The following is an 18076-nucleotide window of genomic DNA, read 5'->3' on the forward strand; positions in this document are numbered from 1 at the left end:
ATTTATTAAACCACTTAGAGTGGCTCTCAGACCAGACTATTTTCACTAATCCTACCACTTCTTAGTGCAGTTGCATATGGTTCAGCTGCAGATCCTCCAGTGAAATGCTGAGACAGATGACTGGATTATAGTACAGTGGTATCTTCTCCTATGCTTTCGTCTTTGTTTAACAGGAAGCATTTCCATTGATATTTACCACCTTTGAGCAGCAAAGATAAGATTGCACAGTTGGCTGGCAGGAATATCAATTGAATAGTGTTTCGTTTTCAAAAGTTGCCTTATTTCAGCTCCAGATTTCTTGGTTTTGTTAGAATTTCAGATCCTGCAAAATTCCATTGTATGTTGTAGTGGCCTTTGAGTCATACACTTTACTGATGGATGATATTCAATGAGGAAATGCACATAGAGCAAGAAACTAAAACCCATTATCTCTTTTCTAGGTTTCAGCCCGCTCTGTTACTAAGTTGGTATGTGTTGGACAAATCCTGCAACTTCTCTATGTTGTATAAGGAAAAATATTCCTGACATTTAATGTTTATGAACAGTTCTGAGAACACTGTTTAGTGCTAGCTTATAAATCGTACTGTGAGACTGGGTGTGGTATTACGCGCATACAGGATGTATATAAGATTGGGACATAGGGAAGTGAAAAATTTTGGATGTCTCAGGCACAAAAGGATCATGGATGAATGTTTTTTATGACTTACTGCAGCCTACTTCCCTGAGGATAAGTAAACAAACTAGCAGCAAGCTAGCCATTGTTTTTCATGGTATTACAGCACTGGGGTTCTGCTTTTATGATATATCAACCAAGGGTTCCAGTTACATGTACAAAGATAAAACTAAGCTAAGCTCTGAGTGATGTGGCAGATTCACTTGAGAATTCCTTTGTTTTTTCACTCACCAAAATATTAAAGTTATCCTGGTAGTTTAGGCATAAAAATAACCAGTAGTTGAAAATTTGGCAGGAAGCTAGTCATTAATGAGGATAAATATTCTGGTGAAAATTAGTTTCTGTTTTTCAGTTGGAAAACCATAATTCATGTAAATGTAATACCTTAACCCCTCTGCCCAGAAAATATGAGAACACTTTGTAATTGCCTTCCTATGTTTTGAATGGAAGAGTTGCATGTGTTAGCATCATTGTCATCTAGGACCATAATGAGAATGTGGAAACTTTCTGTTTCTTTGACCTCACACTTAGATATGTATTCAAGGAAGGATGGGTCCAGAGAGGGTTATCAGAAGTATAAATCTTGTTTTGTATCTAATGATTTTGACCTAGTGATCTAATGAGCATTTTTCCAGATTCTGTCCCTTTCACAGGCAGAAACTTTGCCTTAATGCTGGCAAGGGATGGCTACGTACCCTGTCCCCAGTAGGTTTCTGAGCCTGCTTTTCTCTCTTGGTGCTATGGACTCTCCATAGCTTGTATACTTTGCATGAAGCTGTTTGAGCTTAAATAGACCCCAAGAGAAATCATTAATCTTCCTGTATTTTTGAGGTTGCACATCACAGTGTTCATCTAAAACTTATTTTGTGAGTTTTATATGAAAGCAGACTTTGAATAAAGCACAAATAGTTCTGGGAGCAGGACCAAAATGCAAGTTTTCATTTTCCCCAGTGAAATTTCTAACCACCAGGCTACAATCTTGCTTCTACTCACACTTTCATCACTTAAAAAGAAAATAAAATCAAATAAGCAACTGACTTTTGTTAAGCTTTCTTTTAGTGTATTGCTGTAAGCGTTAGACATGCTCAGAGGGCTCCTTCCAAATTGTCTGTAGAGAACGTTAATGCTGTTCTGCCTCTTTTTCATATCCCAGCCTGCCTTAGTCATGAAACTGGGCACTCAGCTGCTAAGGGAGGACAGCTTCAGTGCTGTACCAAAGGAGAAAAGCAATGATATCCAGGACTTTCAGATAAAGCGGGGAGATGTTTAATGACTTTAGGTTTCTCCAGGGGTCTTCAGAGGTGGTTTGATGGGTCTTTTTGGATCCCAGTTTTGGATTTAATGAAGAGAGTGGGTAGGGACTGAGTGTTAAGTAGTTGTTCCAACAAGAGAATGACCCCTAGACCATGCAGTGAAGCTTCAAGAAACCAGGTTCAGAACAAGCAAAAGTAGGTAATTTCCCACACAGTAGGGATTTGTGAGATTCCCTGACAAAGGTTGTTATGGATGCAAACAGTTTGTACAGATTGAAGGGAGAATGAAAACAACTTGGAAGATAGTTCCATTGAGGATTGTTGTATAGATAACTGGATTAGGCTCAGCAAATCCTGTAAGCAGAAAACAGAAGCTAGGATAATATATAGGAGAAATATCACATATACTTGTCCTGTTCTTTCTCTTCACTGAGCATCCATTTGTAGCCACTGTTGCTGAAGACAAGGTTACAGGGCTACAGGGATCCTGGGTCTGAACCAATGTGCCTATTAGATATTTCACATCTCCTCCAGTCCACTTCCAGTCACCTGTCTGTTCTGTTTCTAGCTAGTTGTGCTCTTGTAATTAGTTCTGCAGACCCATTTAGACAACATTACTGAGTAAAGGTTTCAAATTTAGGTATCAGTTTTCCACTAGTCGCTGTTTTACTTTTCCACAAAGCACTACCTTTGTATAACAGATATTCACGTGCCTTCATATACTGAATTTGAATCATGTAAGGTTAGTAGATCTGAGCCTCCTTGGTGTCTCCAACACTATGCTTGTGTTCATTTTGGAGAACTGGTAGAGTGATTAAATTTTCTTGTAGTTTGGTTTGAATATCCTGTCTTCCAGTCAGTTGTAGACAATCAGTAAGTCTCCAAAGGAAATATGAATCCATGTGAATAATTCAATGCAAAACATTGACAGTAGCCTGGAAAAGGAAAATTAATGCTTTTATTCTGCCTTTGATTCATGAAATGAAAAGACCACAGAAGAGAACTCAATGCCAAATTTCAGTTTGAACGTTATAAAAATTTGCTGTTTTTTAAAGTAAAATGTGTTGATAATACAAGAAGAAAACAAGTTCTGTTTGGAAAGCTAATAATGGATATATCTATTTCAGAAACCGAAGCATTTTTGAAAATACTTGTTACTATCTTTTTTTTTTTAATTCCCCAAAGGTGGATAGATACTATGATCAATTCATGTTTATAAAAGCTGTCTTTAATTTATATGGGGTAGAAGTTAAATACAAATAATGTATTTGAAATTTATTTGGAGTTCCATATAGGAGGTGGTAATAAAGCATATACTAGAAGAAAGACCTTAATGCCAAATGGAAACACAATTGACACTGCCTATGTCAGTTTCTGAACACAGCAGGCCACACTTCACCCGAAAGTACAGACATGGAAGATATATGTAAGATAAAGGAAAGCCTTTTATAGTGCTGGTAGAGAGATTCTTAAGGTGAGTGAACTTCTATAATAAATAACAATTTTGCCTCTGTTTATGGGTAAGCTCTACTGGCAAATTATTCTGACTCATCTTTTGCTGTTTGTTTTATAAGTATGAAAAGGGCACGAATAGAAAGTTTATAGCTTTTGTTCCCCAAAAGAGACCTCTCAGAGAGATACACACGTGTGTATGTATAGATATGGGCCGTTGCACTACTACTGATACACACATATACTCTCTCTATATATACACATACATATATACACGCACATACTACACATGTATGTGTATATATGTATATCAATAGAAGCACAATCCCACGAGATGTAACTGCCAGTTGCTCACACATAGCTGCTCCAGAGATCATAGATCTCCTCTAACTACTTGGTTATATATGCCAGCCTCATGTAGCGTCTTGGGTATCCTGGAGTGACCCAAATGACATGAAATGGCTATATTTAGGCTACTGAATTGCGCTCAAAAGGACTATTGTTACGTGTTGTGTATAACAGATTGGTAACTATATGGATTGTATGGTATTTTTTCATGGGTCTGAAAGGAACTTCTGTAGACCCAAAAGCAAGGACTACTAACTTGAGCTGGTATTATACCCAGGGATGGATACAATTTTGAAGTTTTTGCAAAAATGTTTCAAAATCAGTAAAACAAAGTTATTAGAGATTGGCTTAACTATTACTCTAAGTTGACGAAGCCACCCATGCAGGCTGGCGCTCCTCACTTACTTCTTCAGACTTCTCATCAGTACAAGACAGTGATGTAACAAAGCCAAAAAATTTTGTAGATTCAGAAGTCTATCTCTGGCATTATAAGCTGATCCAGAATTTTGAAGAAAATAAAAATTTAGTTTGTAAACATTTAGATATGGAAATTTAAGACTATTGAACAACATTTTAATGTGTTCAAAGTGCTCTAGATGTGTTACACATACAAAAGTTTTGTGACTCTGTTCACATCTAAAAATGCTGACTTCTGGTTTCCCTTAAAATGCGGGTTATTCAATTGATTAATTTTTCTGTTGGCATAATATGTGATTACCTAGTGACAGGCTGTAAATGGAGCAAGATCTGAGTATGGAGCTAGAATTAAAAAAGGAATTCACATGGAATTCAAAGATTCTGGAAAGCAAATGAAATGATGCAGTGACAGACATTACTAGCCACTTAGCTGCAGATTTGCATCTTTCTGTTCATTTGAAGAGATAATATCTTTGGTAGTGTTTTCAAGTCTTCAGCTTCTGGGAGATGATCAGGCCTCAATTTTGATCAAAATTAATGTTCCTTCCATTTCTGTCTTGAAGGCAGTAACCTCTTCTTCCGGAGGCTGGTTTCTGTGATACTACATATGCTTCCATCTCTCTGAGATGAGATTATAGTACCTAAAGTTTTACCCTGGGATTGTTCACACTGTTCTCTTCTGATTGCTTCTTTCCAAGTTACACTTTTCAGCAACGTGAGCCTATGAAACTTTACTTGAGAAAATACTTCACACTTCAAGTTGGTTGTGCTGTAGTTTCAATCAGGAAGGATGTGTTAATGGAGCTGCTTTAGTTTAGGAGAAGGGAAGCTGGTGATATGAAGCTATTAATTAACTTACCTAAAATATGAAGTAAATGGCTCAACTGCTTGGATCTCATGCCCTCATATCTGTCCTGTGTAGGCCGGATGTACTGACTTGCAAATGCTACTGCAAGATCAGCATGTTTGGGGGTTTTTGGAAAGGCTGAAAAAAACAGTATATTAGAAGGTTTGGGCTATTTTCAGGATTTTTGTAGAGTGCTAACTGAGCTTCAGGCCCTGTTTTGTTTATTACAATGTTTGTAGCTATAAATCTTTTTAAGCACTCAACTCCATGTTGATGTTTTTTAACATATTTTGGTAGAAATAAATAAAATACTATAGGATCAGGTAGTTCTTGCCTTTAAATCTTTTCTTAAAATATGATGGCTTTTGATAGAAAGCCTGTTTTATTTTTGCCAAATAGGATTTTAAAGTTGCTGCATTTATTAAAGGAAGAGAGCATGAAGTACAAATGGATACGCTTTGCCGCTGCTCTGTGAAATGAACAAGTTTATCTAGAATGTGTTTAAAATGGTAAGGTTATTCTGTTTTCCTTCATGGGCTTCCATCCATGAGAGCGAAGGAAGTCAAACGTACTTGGATAGAGGTGTTACAGCATATCCCTAGCCATTACTGACAATGATGGGAGATTAAAATAAATGACAGTTTATTCCTTCAAAGCAGAAAAACTGAGCACTTGAAAAAATAAAAATCATTCAACTTTGCTGGAGTTCAGACATTGCTACTACAGTATCTTTTACGGTGTTTTTTGCTTAGATTTGTAGAACGTAAGCGATCAGTGAGATTGATCACAAAATCAACTGCTAATTCTGTCAGTGAGGCTCTGTAACAGCATTTGCTCCTGTATTTCCTCAGAATCAACATTTCAAAGCAGAAATAGGGTAAAGTAATACTACCTAGCAGTGGATTTTTTTTTCTTTTAATAAGAAGGGCCATGTTATTTTAACATAGCATTGTTGAAAATTTATTAATGGATAATCCTATTAATTTTACAGGGATTATTTCTTCATTGATTTAAGTGAGGACACAGTCATGCTCATCATGCAAATTTGTCAGTTACTTCTTAAGTTTAGATAAAGTCCATTCAGTTTTATCAAGGGCGGTTTTATGCAGTTTGGATACCTCAGATAAAATAAGTAGCCATCTGTATTCAGCATAAATTTCTGTTTTGTCACAGAGCAGATGTAGATTTTTAATAGTGCTTTTATTTTTCATATAAAAGTATGTTTTATGTTATTTGATGATGAACAATGAACAGCAAGTTAAGAATACTACGTGGGGAAGAGTGGGTTGAACTGCCTGGGAAAATAAGATGTGTCTGAAGTCATGAAACAAGAATTTCCACTGGTAAAATTATATGCTGGAAATTTTTGGAGCATATAATTTGTTGGAGCACTCCAACACAGTGAAGTTGGAGATATCTTTACAAGTCATCAGTGTTCAACATATATTGTGGACTGATAAGCAACCATTTTTGTATATCACCCAAAATACAGCCTGACAACCATTGCAGTGTCTGAGCACACATACACTAGACTTGACTTGAAACTGCTGTGATATTGTTAAGCAGTCAAATTACATAATATGAACAAATTTAACTCATGTCTCATTTCTAAAACTGATAAAACTGATTTATGGTGTAAGCTCAAGAAAAACGTAAATTCCAGGTACTTACCCTAAAATCCTTATCTCAGTAAATGTATTTCAGAACCACACACAGACATTCAGTGGATCAGTCTCTCAAAAATGGTTCACTGAAACCTTTGTAAAAGAATACAAACTAATTTTCATCCAAACTAGAACTGTGAATATTGTAGGATAAAATTTTGCATGGAAAGTGTAACTTTTACATCTGCTTCTAAATGATTTCTTGATGTATACTATCTGTCAGGACCCAGACTACATAAGAAAAGACATTCTAGCAGTTTTTAATATCTGAAGACTGAAATGTGGGGATTTTTGTTGGGGTACATTTTAGTGCACAAGCTGTTATTTAGGTAGAATGCTATGTAATACTCATTCTGTTATTTGGAATACTAAAATACATTGCAGGGATTGCTGGTAAAAGTACAGAAGTGCTCCTCAGTGAGGATGTGGATCCCTATATCCTCAGTGCATGCATGTTAGGCATGTGCTTTCTGGGTGGTGCAGATTTTGCAGACTGGAGTTCATGCTACAGCTTTGGAGCTCTTTTGGTTAATGAGCAGTGACCGTATGATGATGGAAAGCAAGGACAAGTATTTTTCTCCTTCAACAGCAGATGCAGGTTTTCAATGATGGTATGATAATGTAAATTCTTGTAATTTGACCTACTCATATTCAGTCTTTCTCTGAAAAACAGAAACAGGCATACAGGAATTGCTGCTATATTAGAGCAAAGTGTTGATCTGTCAGCTGTAGTATTTTGCCTCCAACAGCCTTCTAAATCCCATGTGAAACTACCTTTAACTCTGATGAATAAAAAGTCTTAATTCTTAATATTATGGACGAACAATTTTTGATAACTCTGAAGAAAAAAAAGTCTTAATATTCTTAATATTATGGACGAACAATTTTTGATCTTTCTGTCACTCAACCTGTAATTTTTATTTATTGAAATTAACAGTATATTTTATTTCACTTTTTAAAATCGAATAGTATATATTCTAAATAAATATTTCTCTTCTTGTAAAAAAAATTCAGGACTCAGTGTCACTGTGGAGTTGAGTCAAATAATTTTAGTAGTAATTATGTATATTATTCTTTGTCAACATTGGCTAATTACAAATATTTAGAAGTTCCTCTTAAAAGTGGTTTATCTTGCTGCTTGGTTTTTTTTGCATAGAAATGTGGAAAAAATGAACTGGACAACCTCATAAAAACTTGTGAAAAGCAAAATATTTCTTGATCTTAATCAGGGATCATTTTTGCTTTTGCAAACATTGAATCTTTAGAGAAAACAAAATTATTTGTTAAAGACAACATAGTATAATACAGATAATAGAAAATAAATACGCCATATAATAGGTATATGTAATCCATGGTGTATTTGATTCAGTTTCATCATAAACAATGTGAATGTGTGGTGGACAAATGTTCCTTTGGCAGTTTGCATCCTTTCTGCTTTGGCCGGTTCTCTCTGAGTGCACTTTTAAATTAACCTACTGGCTAGCTGCTGCTGAACAAGGTGGTCTCCCTCCTCACTCTGGCCATGTGCTCCTCCAGCTTCTCCTGAACTGGCTCAAGAGCTGCACCAGCATGATACTTACCTTTCAGAAAACAACCAAAGCTTTTTGCTAACGTCAGTCTCCAGACTGGAAGCATGGAAAGAGGAGGGAATGCAAAGGCAGGAGGAGGGATACCACCACTTTTGTCAACAGTTCACTGCTAAATCACTTGAGCTGTATTGCAAAACTATTCTTTTTAAAATCCTGACAAGCACGAAAGATTGACTTTCCAGGCTGGCTTTCAGGAAGTTGAATTCCCTGAACACTGAAACAGGGATGTGTTTCGTCTGTGCCTTGCAAATGCTTCCTTGTCCGTTTCAGGTCAGAAGTGCCCAGCGACTCACTGTGCGTGCTCAAGTCATGCTGAAGCTGCTGGGAGTGAGGCATACCCAGGCTTTAACGGTCTGCATTGCTCTTGAACTTTGGCACCTAACAAGCAGGTTGCAGACCAATCCTTTAGATCAAACTTAAGAGCCAGGGGCTTTAGCTATAAACATAAATCAAATACACCCAAGATTATTCGCAGGCAGCTGGACCAATTGTTCTGGAATAGCTTGCATGTGTGCTAATAGTCTCCATGAAGTCGTAGATGGATGCAAACTAAATAATAGGAATGCTCCTGTAATTTTTTAATGTCTCAGACAAGCTCAGGAATAGTTTGGGGTAGAGCCGCTTGGCACATGCCAAACTTATCCCGGGGAATATTGCAACGGTTAGTAGTACCATTGCAGAGAGTCTGCAGGTATGTTGTATTTTCACTAGAATAGAAGCAGCCTGGAGTTTCATCTACCTGTAGCTTACTAAAGGCAGTACTTCCCTGAGGAAGATGTTTTCAGCATCTTCATCGTCACCTCTTTATTGCTCAGCCACCTCTGATGAGGGTGGCTGACGCTGGCCTCTGCATGCTAACCTCCTTGTAGGGGCTCCAGCCTTCCTGGTGCCATTCGCAATGTCACCATATTGGTGCTGGGCTGTAATGTGTCACCAGTCCATATAGCTCTAACGATGCCAGTACTCAGGGGAGGAGAGTCAACACAGTGGAGAGCCTACACTACCGAGCATTTTTATTTCCTGTCAAGAGGCCTTTCTAAGCATACCTCTCCTGTTTGAAGAAGTGTGGTAGAAAGAAGCGTGCAATATTACTGCCTGAATTAGTTCATATATTACACAGTACAGAGATAGTAACTTGGTATACAAAGCAATATAACCATATTAGCGCTATGCCGTCTGTGAGACAGGGGTTAATCATCCGGAGCATGGCACCGTGCTAACAACAGTCTTTCTTCACATTCCAGAGCTAAGACATGTAAAGATGGCTTGGGAGTCTATGTATCGGTTGTCTTTGCATAGTACAGATCTGCCCTTTCTCTCTGTTATGTTGCATGAGTGATGCATTGCTGAGGTTTCGATTATGGCAAGATCTCATTTAGGAATTATTAGGAATAACCCTCTCCCTTACTTACACAATAAGAATTTAAATTTCTTGATACTTCTTCAGGCAAAAAAAAATTACTTAAATTTAAATTAATTTACCACAGGTGTTAGAAGTTTGTAATAGCAGTGTTTGCAGCTTTTAAAGGTTCTGCAGCTGTAACCTCACTTCCTTGGAAAAATGGCAACTAGTTAACATTAACTCTGGTTTTCCTATAGTATCAAATCAAATATCAATATTCTTACATTCTGGCATCTCTAATGCCAGATTGCTGTTCATTCTTTCTGTTTTTATAATTCATTACTAATAGCTCATAACTTCTGTGGCTTGTAGACCGTTGTGCTAAATAAATACGTGGAACTTTGTATTTCACACACCCTGAGGAATAGGAAACCTATTGCTTTGATGGGTTTCTGAACTTATAGGAGAGCCTGTATTGCAAAAGAACCATTGCACTAAATTGACTGCTCTGTTTCAGGAAGATCTCCATCTTGTTGCACAAAACAATGAAAATGGTGGAAGAACAAATAAAGATAGGGGAATGCTGAAATAATAAATAACTTTGACCTTTTTTTTCTTTTTTTTTTTTCCTGTTGGCATCCAGTTACTTCCTTTGATCTTCCCTGCCTTAAACAAGCTAATATCTGCCAAGAGAGTGCAACTGTTACTGAATCACTAAGGTCCTATTTGTTCCGCTCGACAGATGACAATGCATTTTTGTCTTTCTACAGAAGCATAGAAGTGACTTTGAAAGCTTTCACCAACCAGAAGCCTAGTTTTTTCCTACCCTGCTTTTCCTTTTTTTTTGGGTGGGTTTTGTTTTTCATCTTCTTGAGACAGAGTGTGCTGCAGATGATTGTGACACCATTTTCTGTTTGATGCCGGTTAGACAACACTGAAGTTGTATAATTTTGTTATTGCTCATGATTGTTCTGGCAAGAACTGAAGTCTTCAGCAGCTGTAACATATAATGATGCTTCAGTTACATTATGGCTAGCTTGTGAGTGTCCTTTGCAATTGCCTACTTTGTAACTCCCTGATTTTTTGAACAATTGCTGTTAGTGCTAATTCTTTAGTTCTGTATAGGTTTCTTGTATTTGCAGTTGTTGAATTGTTTGATAGCTTGATCAAAAGATTTTATATTTAGAGTTTAGAAAACAGACTTCAGTTTTATTAAACAATGCAGCCTCATAATGGGAGCAGGAGATACATTATCAGGTCTATTTGAATTTTGTGAAGAAATGGAGAAACTCTCTTTAAGGGTGCTATTTTCAGTCACTAGGATAAGCCTGGATATTTAAATCTGGGCTATTAAGTAAACATTCTTTGTTCTAAGTATACATTGTACTTAGCACAACAAGAACCTAATTTCTCATGGTGATCTTAGGCGCTCCTGAGTACAAATAACAATCACTATAGAACTGAGTGTTTCGCATTGCTTTTTGGTTCAGATTCCATGGGCTATGCTTGTAGGCTTGTTAAGTCAGTTTTAAAATTGGACTTCTTCTCTGGAGTAAGGAGTATTCGTTATATCACAGAAACAGAATTTTGGAAAGCTTGCAAGTTATTCCCAAAGAATGAGGTATAACCTCTGTGGCTGTTAATTTTGGACTTCTCTGATGGTTGGAGATGATGTGTGTGTGAGGATCAGAGACCTAGGCCCTGATCCAGCAAAGCACTTAAACTCATTTTTAACTTAGCTCATCATGATCAGTTCCACTGAAGACAGTGACTGATTCATATTATTGTAGAAGATATAGCACAACCTTATTTAGGACTATATATTTAATACAATGCCTATCACTTTTTTCAAATAAAAAACGTAAAGGTATCAGAAAATATAAGGATTCATTTCAAGATCTTCCTGGTCCTGCATGTCTTCACTATAACTGTTATGGAAGAAGCTGCTCATTAGCTCCAAAATGCATCTTTTAATATAGATGGTACATTTCTGCTACTTAAATGGAATCATAACTTCTGAGGGAACCTCTTACTGAGACTTCTCTTCTAGGAGGGCTGAATTGTTGTTAAAATTAAGAAATATTTTGTTAATTGGTGATTGAGAATTTTAAAAAGTGCACCAGAACAGAAGACATAGCTCCCAGTTACAAAGACCTGATGAATTATTAACTCATGACATCTTTCCCTACAACATCTACCATGCTTTTTCTATCTAGAGTATTGAATTTGCTGTTTCACTTGGGGTCTGCACAGGATGACTGCAGCCAGTACCTTCCCTGCTGGACATGATCTTTTTTTTTTAATGAACATTTGCTGTCTGACCGTGCTTTTCTAGAGTATGTGCCAGATGGATGACCAGTGGCAACAACGAGCCACTCGGATGTGGCTCTAGTTGTTGCCGGACTGGTGGCAGCAATAACAAGCCAGTTCTTGACATCAAGGAGAGAATACAGAAAAATGTGTAGCAACACTGATTAATTCAACAACTGATACCTCTTGTGGACTTTTTCTTTTGGACTTGAGGTTTATGAGAATAGGCCCAGTGGTAAATTGACACACCTTCCTTGTGTGGCACTGGCAACAGTCCAATGGCTCTGTGATAATCTCTAATTGGATAGAGAGAAGCTAAGGTACACAAAAGGACTTGATGTGCTGGCTGCAGATTATTCACAGGTATATGTAGCCATGCTTGCAGTAGCAGAGAAGATTGATTGACAATGATTTGTGGAATAACTAAAGCAAATACAGTTCTCTGAAGATGCCCAGGAAATCAGGGACTTCTGCTACCAGTAGCTGGTAGACAAGAGTGGGATGCTGAAGCACCAAGACTTTTCCAAGCCTTTTGGGTGAAGAGTTATCTTGGCTTCACGGTCACGATAAGTATAACTTCTTGAGGTGATAGGGTTAGCCTCACCACAGGACCTTTCAATTGGAGGATCAGCTTCTAGGAAGGAAATGTGGATGTGTGAAGTGTTAAAACCAAACATAGTGTATTTGAATACCATTACTAGAGAGAAATAGAGTGAAGAAACTAGGTCATGCCATAAGATTGATCCTACACTGTCTTCTGGTTTGGGGTTAGGCTCTACCTTCTAAAGACTTGGAGACTCTGGTCACTTTACTGTACATGTCCCTGCATCATATGTATGTATGGAGAAATGTTGACAGAGGGAACTAGACCCATGGAATGACACTTCAGAATAAGTCTTTTGATGAAGACAGTCATCTCCATCAAAAGAGGCAGCTGGTTTTGTTTTGTGGAAGCCACAAAAGATGACTGACTACTTACTGCCTCGGTCTTGGTGGGTGTTCAAACATAGTGTGCCATTGACTGCTGAGAACAGGTAGGTCCACTACTGGGGCAATGGGCAGCAAAGGTATTTTGGATAAGGACTGGAGTAGTTTACAGAAATGCTGAGAAGGTACAGTGAGGCCAATAGATTTTTTTTTTTTTCCCCTTCCTAACTCAGATTATGATAGGGAACTGAGACTCTAAGACATTGATCAGGCCAGTGAGTAGATGAATTGACGGGAAGGGTGAACTTGCCTATGGAGCTTCCTTAATCCCTATCTAATCTAGGGAAAATAGCAGACCAATTAAAAAAGGCAGATGTCTTGATGAAAGAGCAGCAGAAGGGTTGAAACCATTAAATGGGATCTTGAAATCAGGCATCTGTGGAGAACAGGTAAATAGACCATCATCAAAGTAATTAATATTTTCTGAGTATTTTGTTGTAGGTCTGTGTATTAGATGCGTAGAATCATAGATAAAATTGGAAGGGATGTCAAGATGTCATCTAGTCCAAAGCCCTGCTCAAAGAAGGTATTTTTAGATCAGGTTGCTCAGGGACTTGTACAATTGGGACTTGTACAATTGAGTCCTGAACTCAAAGTTGAGTCTCATCCTCAAAAGACAGGGAGTTCCCAGCATCTCTGGACAGCCTGTTCCAGTATTTGACACCTCTCATGGTAAAAATTTATACTTAATATCTAATTGGAATTTCCCATAGTCCAACTTGTGTCCTGTTGCCACTTGGACTGTCGCTGCATACCTCCAAGAAGAGTCTGGCTCTGTATTTTCTGTATTCTCTGATCAGATGGTTGTAGATAGCAATAAGGTCTCCCCAAGCTTTTTTTGAGCAGGCCCTGCTACCTGAGGCTGTCCTTATATATCCTGACCAGCCTGGGGCCTCTGGACTTGCTTCTTGTACTGGGAGACCCAAAAGGGAGTAAGGGTAACAGGAAGTCTCACATTGATACGCCTAATTTGAGGCCTCTTCTTTAAGTGTGGAGATTATAAAATGGCCAAACACTTGTGTTTCTCTTTAGCTCTTCATGTGTTAGCAAATGTGTCTTTTGAAAAAAAAGAGCTGGACCTGTTTTAGGTATCAGTTGCAGTGTAACCTGAAACTACAGCAAGAGTTATGAAAAAAGTACTCTTATAGTGCAGTATTTGAGAGGAGACAGCTAAGAGATTTTACCTGAGGAGAATGTCATCATGCATATTTTGCAAACTCATGGGTGCACTTGCACAAGAGCACTTGCATGCACATGTTTAAACCTGAAGTCTGAGAGGCTCTTGTTGCTCAGTACACAGTCAAGCATTTGGCAGGAAAATGAGTCTTGAGAAATAATACTGTGAGTGAGGCCAGTTAATCATGAAATATGATTGATTAGCAAATGGAGCTGACATCCACTAAGCAAACCTGCTGAAACAATGGAAGACCCTGGGGGAAGGGGTGGGGGCAAAGGCAGGGGGAAGAAAAATGTTTATATATGTTCCACATGGTCTGCCATTCTTCCGTGTCAAAAAGATGATTTTTTTTTTGGTTAATCCTGATATCTGGAAGATGTTCTTTCCACATAGATTCCTGTATTACTAACGTTGAAATTGGTCTGTGTAGTTCAACAGAGGTACAATCTCTCTTTTAAGTGATCTGAAGAACTGTGTTATACTATGTGTTATACTAATGGTACTTCATCAGTTTAAAGATTTACTCTTCTATAGGGATGGTGTACTGGGGTGTGTGCCAGTTAGCCTGAAATCACCCCAGGGTACTTCAAGGTTAAACTGGATAAAGAATTTACAAATGTGGAACACAGGTATCACAGTTACAAATTTATAATGGTATCTGAGAGGCTTCTTCATGCTGTCTTCTGGTTAAGACACACACTAACCCATGCCTAAAGGGTCAGTTCTTGTGCAAAGCTTATGCTGTCAGGTTGGGGAAGCAGGCTTGCTTTTATAAGCAGTCTTTTTTAGGGGTTTCCTGAGAGTTAATTCAGACACAAATCTCTCCCTCTACAAACACCATTCCCACATCTCTCCTCCAAGATATCCTACTCCTAGATTTAAGGAGCTTGTTTCAACACTTGCTTCCTCAAACTATCCTCTGGCAACTAGAAACAAGTTGTACAACAGTTGTCCTACCCGGCTGGGCAATGCTGAAATTTTGTGCTCAGCTTTCATGCCTCGAATCTCATAAACAAAACTTGTCAGTTTTGTTAATATCACCACATAAATGGGATTAAGCACGTGGCTCATTTCTGACTATTTTTGGGAGCCGAGACATGGTAATATCTGATCATTTTGAAGATGCCTCACCCTTAAGCCAATCTCAATAGATACAAAGCTGTCTTTCTTCTGAAGACTTTCAAAGTTTTCTTGTTAGGCTGTTTTCAGAACGCTAACTCATGGTGATCAGTCACTCCATTCAATTTGTCTTTGATATAAACAGAACAAATGAATACGAACATGGGATACTAAGCTCCAGTTTTGCATTTCAGAGCTCATTCTTGTTTTTAGATGAAGCTAGATCCATGAGAAATGATCTGTTAAGATGTGTTTGTGCTTAAGCAGGGAATGTTGCTTAATGTTAAATCACAGTATTGTTGCTTTTCTGCCAGTGAACATCTTTGTTCACAAGTGGTTAACATTTTGTGTAGGAAAGCAGAGAAATGCCTTTTTTCTTCCGTTTTTCTGCCTCTGTGAAAACATCTGCTAACTCTTTGAAACATCAGTATTTGCTAATATCTTTTGAGTTTGTCCAGATTACTCAGGTATTTTGGCCCATTTTATGTATGTAGTAAGTCATTTATTCTGTATGAGTTGGGCACAATTATTTAGTCTTATCCTCTCCCATCTTAGGTATAAAAACTGAAGAAATGCACAAGCTAGTTATATTACAGCATGTCTTCTACTCCTCCAGGAAAGAGTACGTTTCTACATGTTGTTTTCTAATGCTGAATTGAAAAGGCAGATGGTGCCCCATTTTGGTGTCAGGAAATTCAGTCTGTACATCTGGGTACTGAAATTCAGTATTATAACTGACACAATAATCTGCATTTAAGCCCAGACTCGTACTCTGCTCCAGAAGAGTGATGAAAGGGGAAAACTTTCTGTATCTGTACCAGTCTGGATGGTAGCATGTCATTCACTCTTCTGGGAAGTTTTGTGCCCAGTCTAGTCAGGACTAGGATCTGAGAGAGAAGAGAGCAGGTTCAGTCAGGAGAGGAAGAGCTTTTAGAAATCTTAACTCTTAAAAACTTGCAATTTTTCAAGGGTTGAAAAATTGGCCAAGTGTGGATGGAGTTTCAGAGGAATAGCAAAAGGCGGTTTTGTGACACACAGTTTTAGCTCCCTGCCAGATTCAAAGTTCCTGCTCCAAAACCTTCATTTGCTACAGCAAAAAGGGTTTCTCATTTCAAAAAAGGGTTTCTAGAAATCTTTAAGGAGGGAAAAGCAAAAGATTTCTTTCCAGTTGGCTCAAATACTTCCAAATTATTCTCTCTGAGCTCATCACTGACATGTAAAATTTCCACCTGAATGGCTAAAATCTGATGGTATAAATAGCTGTAAACAGTCTTAAAATTTAAAGCATCAGAATACTTTACCAAAATGCTATGCTGATGTCCCAGCCTAATTTTTCTCTTGATTACACAGGTAATTTGAAAGTATGTAATAGATCTTTTCACACAAAGTATGGGTAAAACTGAAGTTATATTTAAATGTTGTAAATTAATAAACATATGTGTGGAATAATTGTATTCCTCAGTTCCCTGTTTGGAATAAGAACTATTTTGAGCAAATGTTCTCAAATTCTCTATTTACATTTGTCATGTGAAAGCAGATGCTCCCTTTTTAACAGTAAGACCAACCTAAAACATAAATTTAGAATGAAAAATCTTGGGTCCAGCCTTTTTGTGCCATGGCTGGTTTTGGTAAGTTATTTGGGGGTAGGGGAAAAGAAAAGGTATACATCTTCGTATCAACTTATAAAACTTTAAATGTTAAAAACTCCCAATAACAGGGTGAAGCACATATCTGTACTAAGAGACTGAGGAATTTTTAAGCATGCCTCTTGCTTTGCCTAGTGGTATCAAGGGCTTTAATTTTTTTTTTTTTTTTTTTTTTTCCCAAAAGCAGAAGATTTATAAAGCAGTGGGGTAGATGGTGCTGTTCTCCAGCTGTCTATCTTGAGGAGTTTCCTCACTGGACTAAACACAACATAATTTCTCTGTAACGTTACAGTGGAATCTTGGAAAAACATAATGTTCCTCCTGTTATGTGCAATAGATTCTTCTTTAATTGCAGCAGCTAAAAAAAGCTTCTATCTTTATAGCTGTAGAACCAAAGCGACGAAGTTTATGGTCTCCCACTGTCATCAGGTTTATGGAAAATTTATAGTATATGTTCTAAGTTCTGAGTTTACCATTTCTTGTTGGAATACTTACTAAAACTAGTGCTGAAAAAAACCTATTATAGGATTCGGAGTTTTGCTATCTTTAAAGATTCCTATAATTTGAATAGTCTTTGTGTAGTGTTTTTACTTTCATCTCCTTTTCCCTCAAACTGCTATTTTATCTTGTCCGGAATCAAGAATCTGTTCAGGCTCTTTCGTCTTCCTTTTCTTTTTCTTTTTTTTCACCCTATAAACTGAACTTATTTTGTTACCATTCCCTGACTGGCTTTCAGGACTTCTAGTTAATAGAAAATTGTTGATGGCACTGGAAATCCCCAAACCTTCTTTTGGTTAGTTAGATAAGTTAGAGTAATATTTGCTATAATTTTTCTTATCTATCCTTTTCCTTTTTCTGTTTCTGAGACTATTTTGCTGGTGCCACATTACTTGCAATTGGTGGAAGGAGGCTACTTCTATTTTTTAGAAGCCATGTTCCAGTTTTGAAGTGAAAATATGTTCATGTTGTCTTATGATAAGAATCCTAAATTTGATTCAGTACCCTCCTGTTTGTAGCTGGTAAGGGTGTTGGACGGATGGTCCAGTTGAGCCAAACTGCACTATGCATGACTCTGCTAGCTTAATCTGAACACTCTAGTCGTTTGTCAAAAAAAAAAAAAAAGAAAAAAAAAGACAGAATTGTAAAAACTAGAAGCAAACTCTTCATCAATGAATCGAAATGAGCAGAATTTGCCTTTATAAACATATCTAAATATTCTTCAGCTGTAAATGATGCTAATTTAACCACAGAA

The 18076-nt window shown here is 37.5% G+C and overlaps 1 protein-coding gene across 1 annotated transcript in view; it reads left to right on the forward strand.

The window, feature by feature from the left end:
- The window catches only part of ESR1 (estrogen receptor 1), a 174778-nt gene that overhangs the window by 33266 nt on the left and 123436 nt on the right, over positions 1-18076 (forward strand). The window lies entirely within an intron of this gene.

The sequence above is a fragment of the Aptenodytes forsteri genome, unplaced genomic scaffold (assembly GCF_000699145.1).
Source record: "Aptenodytes forsteri isolate BGI_AS27 unplaced genomic scaffold, ASM69914v1 Scaffold82, whole genome shotgun sequence".
Lineage (NCBI taxonomy): Eukaryota > Metazoa > Chordata > Aves > Sphenisciformes > Spheniscidae > Aptenodytes > Aptenodytes forsteri.